Source organism: Wyeomyia smithii, chromosome 2, assembly GCF_029784165.1.
Source record: "Wyeomyia smithii strain HCP4-BCI-WySm-NY-G18 chromosome 2, ASM2978416v1, whole genome shotgun sequence".
NCBI lineage: Eukaryota > Metazoa > Arthropoda > Insecta > Diptera > Culicidae > Wyeomyia > Wyeomyia smithii.
This window is the reverse complement of record NC_073695.1, coordinates 270,959,321-270,967,709: the sequence shown is the minus strand read 5'-3', so window position 1 is coordinate 270,967,709 and position 8,389 is coordinate 270,959,321. Positions and strand designations below refer to the sequence as shown.

Here is an 8,389-nt window from a genome sequence, read left to right as displayed (position 1 = left end):
TCTCACGATATATTTCTTGTATTAGTGTACACCACAACACGTGATTGTCAATGTGCACAACTCGGTATATGAAGTTATTCGTCCGATGTACACAAAGCGAATAGTTTTCATCATTTGTACTCATTTGATTGATGAACGTGATTTTTTTGTCAAAAAAGAGAGTAAATGACAGTAGGGTAGATTGCCACTTGGTCTTAGTCGCCAATTTTCGTCTTATACAACAGAAAATATAGAGAATAATTAAGTTTTCACGTTTCCCAATTCATACAGGCTCATTCTGTGCCGAACACGTATCAGTATCGGATGTGTTTGGTGATCGCTCCGATAGAATATAAAACAAAAGACGCGCGAGCAAGTGTTGGCATTGTTTGCCTGGTCGAGTGAAGGTTCAAGGTCGCCCGCCTTTGTGCAACTGTTTCGCATCGTGGCTGTTTGCTGGTGCGTAAGCCGATTTGGCTGCTAAGTGATTTGTGCTACAGCAGTGGACGAGAATCTCAACACAAAGATGGAAAAAGGAGAAGCCAACAGTTGACAGCGAGTTGTGTCGCTGTGCTGAGTGATCACACACCCGGCTCGCTGCTGGTGGCTGTTTGGAGCTGCTGTATCGGTGCTGCTGGCTGTAACGGCTGCAGCTTCGACCGTTCGGGCAACCAACCCTGCTGAAAGGAGAAGTAAATAGGTACGTGTTCTGTCGGCTCTAGTGCGCTAGATTTAGCGCGATGGATGTAGATCCCTCGCCTCCCGTGCCACCATCCCCGAACCCCTCCGACCCTGTCCCTCCTGCCAACCCTTCCTCTGTTAATTCTCCAGTCCCCCCTCGCCCCAGGCTTTACCCGGACGGATCTCAGGGCAGCTTTACTGTTTTCTTTCGGCCAAAAGCAGGATCGAAATCGAAACCGTTAAACATCCTGCAGATTTCGAAAGACCTGACGGAGGGGTACAAGGCCGTGACCGAAATCTCCAAGGTCAGACCCAACAAGCTCCGTGTCGTGGTCAGCGACCTGGAACAGGCCAACGCTATTGCTCGCTCCGAGCTTTTCACACGCGAGTATCGCGTTTACATACCCGCACGAGACGTGGAGATCGACGGTGTCATAACCGATTCGAGTCTGTCGGTCGAGTGTATCTTGGCAAGCGGTTTTGGCTGCTTCAAAAATGCTTTGTGTCACGACGTAAAAGTAAAGATCGTAGATTGCAAGCAATTGCGGTCTGTGTCTCTTGTCAACGGCACAAAAGTGTACACTCCGTCAGACTCGTTTCGTGTTACGTTTGCTGGATCTGCTCTCCCTAGCCACGTCTCGATCGATCGGGTTCGTCTGCCTGTGCGATTGTATGTACCCCGTGTTATGAATTGCACCAATTGCAAGCAGCTAGGCCACACAGCCGCCTACTGCTGCAATAAGGCACGATGTAGCAAGTGTGGAGAAACTCATGCGGACGATTCTTGAAGTGTAAATGCTGAAAAATGTATTCACTGCGGGGAAAATCAGCATGAGCTCTCCACATGCCCGGTGTACATGCAGCGCAGAGATAAAATCAAGCGGTCACTTAAGGAGCGTTCAAAGCGATCTTACGCTGAGATGCTGAAGAAGACCGTGACCACTTCTACCATAACATTGAACCCCTTTGATCTGTTGTCCTCTGATGAAACCGATTCTGACGATTCACCAGCGGGAACAACTTATGCCAATCCTGGGGCGTCTAGAAAGAGGAAAAATATTTCCTCTCCTAAACTTCCCCGAAAAGGTCCTAAGATTTCCCAAAGTGAAATGAAAGTTACAAACAAACCAAACAGTGCTGCGGAAAAACCGAAGCAAACTCCTCCTGGGCTTGCAAATTTAAAGTCCCAGGAGTTCCCAGCACTGCCAGGAACATCTAAAACCCCAGTTGTTTCTTTTGCACATCCAGTTGATGAAACAAACTCTGGATTAGTGAAATTTTCTGACATTGTGGACTGGATTTTTGAAACTTTCAATGTACCCGATCCAATTAAAATTTTTCCTACAGCATTCCTCCCAACAGTTAGATCATTTTTGAAGCAGTTGACTGCCCAATGGCCCCTCCTTGCAGCGATTGTATCCTTCGATGCCTAATTCATTTGCGTATACGAAGGATTCTATCTCTGTCTTACAGTGGAATTGTAGAAGTATTTTACCAAAAATGGATTCATTAAAAGTTTTAATAAATAGAAACAAATGCGATGCATTTTCCCTTTGTGAAACTTGGCTTACTTCAAATATTGATCTCAACTTCCATGATTTTAATATTATTCGCCTTGATCGAGACACCCCTTATGGAGGAGTACTTTTAGGGATTAAAAAGTGCTATTCTTTCTATCGTATTAACCTCCCCTCGATTCCAGGCATCGAAGTTGTCGCATGTCAAATGACAATACAAGGTATTGCCTCAATATATATTCCTCCCAGAGCACAGGTTGGGCAACGGTTGCTCTTTGATTTAATAGAACTTCTTCCCTCGCCACGTTTGATTTTGGGAGACTTCAACTCTCATGGCGTGGCTTGGGGTTCCCCATACAATGATAACCGCTCCTCTTTAATCTATAACCTTTGCGATGACTTCGACATGACTATTTTGAACAACGGTGAAATGACACGTATCCGGAACCTCCAGCGCGCCCAAGCGCTTTGGATCTATCCTTATGTTCGACGTCGCTACGGTTGGATTGCACATGGAAGGTAATCCTCGATCCTCACGGTAGCGACCATCTGCCTATTCTTATTTCAATTACTAACGGTTCAACTCGCATGCGATCAATTGACATTCCGTATGACGTCACACGGAATGTCGATTGGAAGTTATACGAGGAAATGATTTCAAAAGCGGTCGAGTCGATTCAACATCACCCACCACTTGAAGAATACAACCTCCTCGCGGGCTTAATCCTCGACGCAGCGTTGCAAGCCCAAACGAAGAAATATCCCGGCGTAACGATCAAAGAGCGGCCTCCAACTCCATGGTGGGACAAAGAGTGCTCCGATGTCTACACGCAAAGACCCGACGCGTTTTTGGCCTTCCAGAAGGGAGGTATACCCGACGACTATATACGGTATTCGGAGCTTAATACCAAGCTTAAAAGCCTGGCTAAAGCAAAGAAACGCGGATATTGGCGTCGGTTCGTGAACGAGACGTCGAGGGAGACATCGATGAGCACACTTTGGAACACAGCCCGAAGAATGCGGAATCGCGTAACGGTCAACGAAAGCGAGGAGTCTTCAAGTCGGTGGATATTTGATTTTGCCAGGAAAGTATGTCCGGACTCTGTTCCTGCGCAAAACTTTGTTCGCGATACGTCTCCGGGTCACGACGCGATAGAATCACCTTTTACGATGGCAGAATTTTCAGTTGCCCTCATGTCCTGTAACAATAACGCACCTGGGTTAGATAGAATCAAATTCAACTTGTTGAAGAATCTACCCGGCAATGCCAAGAGGCGCTTGTTGAACTTGTTCAATAAGTAACTGGAGCAAAACATTGTACCGCAGGATTGGAGGCAAGTGAAGGTGATCGCCATCCAAAAACCAGGGAAACCAGCTTCTGATCACAACTCTTATAGGCCGTTTGCAATGCTATCCTGTATCCGGAAGTTGATGGAAAAAATGATACTCCGTCGTTTAGACCATTGGGTCGAATCAAGTGGTCTACTATCGGATACTCAATTTGGCTTCCGCCGTGCCAAAGGGACGAATGATTGTCTTGCGTTGCTTTCAACAGATATTCAGCTGGCGTATGCTCGCAAAAAACAAATGGCGTCTGCGTTCTTGGACATTAAGGTGGCTTTTGATTCCGTTTCTATTGACATTCTTTCGGGTAAACTTCACCGACAAGGATTTTCTCCAATTTTGAACAATTTTTTGCACAATTTGCTGTCCGAAAAGCACATGCATTTTACGCACGGTGATTTGGAAACTTTTCGCATTAGCTACATGGGTCTTCCCCAGGGCTCATGTTTAAGCCCCCTTCTTTACAATTTTTATTTAAATGACATTGACGAATGTCTGGCAAATTCATGCACGATAAGACAACTTGCAGATGACAGTGTAATCTCTGTTACAGGAGCCAAAGCTGCCGATTTGCAAGGACCATTGCAAGATACCTTGGACAATTTTTCTTGGGCTTTACAGCTAGGTATCGAATTCTCTCCGGAGAAGACTGAGATAGTAGTTTTTTTAGGAAGCATGAACCTGCTCAGCTTCAAACACAATTAATGGGTAAAACGATTTCTCAGGTTTTGGTACACAAATATTTTGGTGTCTGGTTCGACTCTAAAGGCACCTGGGGTTGTCACGTTAGGTATCTGATGAAAAGATGTCAACAAAGAGTGAATTTTCTTCGTACAATAACCGGACAATGGTGGGGAGCCCACCCAGGAGACCTTATAAGGCTTTACCAAACAACGACATTGTCTGTCATTGAGTACGGGTGTTTCTGCTTCCGCTCCGCAGCAAACACACATTTGATCAAACTGGAGCGAATACAATATCGTTGTTTGCGTATCGCCTTGGGTTGCATGCAGTCGACCCATACGATGAGTTTGGAGGTCTTAGCTGGAGTACTACCATTGAAAAACCGTTTCTAGAGCCTGTCTTCTCGCATTCTTATCAAATGTGAGGTCTTGAACCGTCCTGTGATTGAAACTTTTGAAAGGTTAATTGAACTTAATTCTCAAACCCGTTTTATGACATTGTATTTCAATCACATGTCCCATAATATTAACCCTTCTTCGAATATTCCAAATCGTATCGACTTATCAAATACTTCTGATTCTACTGTGTTTTTCGATACATCCATGATAGAAGAAACTCGTGGAATCCCGGATCATTTACGCGTGCAGCAGATCCCCAAAATTTTTCCCAATAAATATCGAAACATCAACTGCGACAATATGTACTACACTGACGGATCACTTCTTGATGGGTCCACTGGCTTCGGTATTTTCAATAACAATTTAACCGTCTCCCATAAGCTTGATAATCCTGCTTCTGTTTACGTCGCAGAATTGGCTGCAATTCAGTACACCCTAGGGATTATCGAAAAAATGCCCACGGACCATTATTTCATCTTTACGGACAGTCTCAGTTCCATTGAGGCTCTCCGATCGATGAAAGATGTTAAGCACTCTCCGTATTTCCTGGGGAAAATACGGGAACATCTGAGTGCTTTATCCGAAAAATCTACTCAGATTACCTCAGCGTGGGTCCCTTCTCACTGCTCGATACCGGGCAATGAGAAAGCGGACTCTTTGGCTAAGGTGGGCGCAACAAACGGTGGAATTTATGAAAGACCAATTGCCTTTAATGAATTTTTCTCATTTGTACGTCAGAATACGATCATCAGTTGGCAAAATGCTTGGACCAGAGGGGAACTGGGAAGGTGGTTACATTCCATAATCCCCAAGGTGTCGACGAACCCGTGGTTCAAGGGGTTGGATGTAGGTCGGGATTTCATTTGCGTGATGTCCCGGCTTATGTCCAATCACTATAGATTTGACGCGCATCTCCGTCGTGTTGGGCTCGGGGAAAGTGGTATCTGTGCCTGTGGTAAGGGTTATCACGACATAGAGCATGTGGTATGGTCATGCCCTGTACACCGTGACGCTAGGTCTAAATCAATTGCTTCCCTGCAGGCCGAATCCAGGCAGCCGGCTGTTCCTGTTCGTGATGTCTTGGCGAGCCGTGACCTATCCTACATGTCCCTTATATACGTTTTCCTGAAATCCATCCACGCCCCAGTTTAGTCCTACCCCCTTCCGCCTGCATCCAGCCTAACGACAAGAACACGTTAAGACCCCGGATCCGGAAACAGCAATCAGACCCGCACGATACTCTCAAGGCCCGAGGGAGACAACCCAATATGCCAGTCCGTAATATCTTGGCCCAGCAGCGGAACATGTGCTTACCTATGGCAATGAAAACCATCATACAGTAAACCAGTGCTTTAATGCAAAATATTATAGCTTTAAGTTACATTTAGTTTCAGCTCGTAGTCGGCAGCGAGGATAAAAAATTTGCTTTTAGTTATTAAGATACTTTAGAAAGTAAGCTACCAGATATAATTGGCGCCGTTAAACATTAAATTGTATTTGTGCCGTGTCAAATAAATTATAGATGAACAAAAAAAAAATTCATACAGGCAATTATTTCGATACTATAGTTTGTAAGCTACAATGCGTAATCGGTAGAAATCTTCAAGGTCTAATTTAAAACTCGTTTTTGAGTAAGTTTATGAGACACCACACTAACAACCAGTTTTCTTTCCTTCTTTCGTACGACGAAGAAAATCTTTAAACTCACCTTAGAGCTGAAATTATTTTTTCCGATTTGCAAATGCGAATTATTTCCTCGAAACAGTACAAATGAACACATAATTTTCACTGTGTAATAAAAATATGTTTATATTGTATGTCGTGACTTAAATTATTGTATATAACTAACAAAATCTTTGTAATCGATGTTGCAAAATTGCTTCTGAAATTTTCTTCGGTCAAAACAACTGTGTCGGTAATCGTGGTGCCAGATTGGTAATTGGTAAAATTAGTATCTTTAACTGTTAAATTTTTCGCACGTTTTTTTATAAAATTATTGCCAAAATATAACTATTTTGACTATTTTTCAATTATAAAACACGCGCTTGTACTTTGTTTATAAAAAATACATTTAAAACGTGTAATATTTGACATAATAATTTGAAATTAAAAATAACTTCAAATATTAAACTTATAAAATATGGCAACACTTTCTCGTATGCGTACACACATTTGTTGTGTGAGTGAAGCCTAGTGACGTCTCAATCTAAAAGGTTCTGATCAGCCCAGAAAAAGTCATATATAAACAGGCCTGGCAGAAAAGCGCGTAGTCGTCTGTTTCTGCGGTGTCCAAAAACAAATACAAAAACGCTTATTGCTCCACTGCATTGTTTTGAATTGTACTTGTTATTCAAGAAAAGAGTTTTTTCTTATTACATTATTTGTATATAGTACTCTTTTTCAAAGTTTAAAATCTTATTCATACACCGTCACAATCCTAAAGTATGTTCTGCCACACTGTCTCCTTTGCACATAGAACTTATCTGTCATTCGGTCGATTGTTAGTCTCGTTGCAGGGAGTTTATTGCTAACATTTTTGTTTGCTTTGTAGCTCATATTTTTATTCGTGATAAAACTAAGAAAAGTGTGCTGAACTGTAACAATCTTGTCGCTGAAGATTTGATGAGTTTATCATGGTGAGGAATTGCATTTTATCAATTTAACCAGGTAAACAATACCACCTTTATAGGGTACCAACGTAGATCTGATGTAGGTATATCGAGGAACACGAAATGCGAAATGAAAAACTTCAGCCGTCATCGCCGGTTCGGCGGGATGTCCCACTGGACTTATCGTTACAACGCCCAGGTTTGTAAAATAGTGTTTCTTTTATCTGTTTGAGATTGACAATTATAAATTTCCCACACAATCCTATCTAACAGGTTCACTGAGTCATCCAATTAACACTTCGGTACATCGCCTGGGACTGAGTTAGATAAACCGAAATTGTCTTCGATTACGCATAAAGCATTGAGTACGCTGGATATCGTTTTTATTGAGCAAACCGTTGCCAACACAGCCACTGAAAGTATCACTGGTTCGGAAATCAAAAGTACGCGATTTCAAAAATGGTCTAGCAAGAAGAAATTGTTTTTATCCCAAATTATTTTTGCAGATGTTAACATCCATGTTAGATGGTAAGTTTAATGACTCTTTCGAAAATTTAAACAAAAGTGCTTTGTTCTAGTTTCATTTTTTTTTATCCACAGACGATATGCCGAGATGGAGCAATACTACGACAGAGGCACTAAAGAATTTCTTACAATTTCCTAAACCTCCATCAAGCTCAACAGTTCACCGTAACTATAAACGGAAAACCTTTGCTGTTTCGACAGCCGTGGAACGACTGGGCGAATTAGAATTAGCTGCAAATATAAAAAAAGAATCAGCGAGGCAACGGATTAAAAAAAACAGAGATGCGAAACAGGAAAAAAACATGCAGATTGAAGAACTCGCACTACAGGAAAAGACAGCTAGAGAGGAAACCAAACGTCTAAAGGAGAAGGCAAAAAAAAAACTAAATTAGAAGAGAAGAAAAAACATGCAAACAGCGAAATGAAACCTTGAGCGAAATACAAAATGACATAAATGTGAGAGAAGCACTCGAAAAAGCAATAATTATAACACAGCATCTTATAAAGTAGTTCTGGTGAGTTTCATTCACTCTAACTTACCAATGTCAATATCAACCAAATAATCAAATTCATGAAAAATTTCAAACAAGTTGTGTTGTGTTTTGATTTTATTTCTTTCTGCAATACATTGTCAATATTTTTTCGATTTAGA

The 8,389-nt window shown here is 42.2% G+C and overlaps 1 long non-coding RNA gene across 1 annotated transcript; it reads left to right on the top strand.

Annotated features, from left to right (window-relative positions):
- The first annotated feature begins 7,273 nt into the window (after positions 1-7,273).
- On the top strand, positions 7,274-7,953 carry LOC129721166 (uncharacterized). Its single transcript, XR_008727355.1, has 3 exons — positions 7,274-7,411; positions 7,486-7,740; positions 7,813-7,953. It is a non-coding gene; the product is annotated as an uncharacterized LOC129721166 (long non-coding RNA).
- The last annotated feature ends 436 nt before the right edge of the window (positions 7,954-8,389 follow it).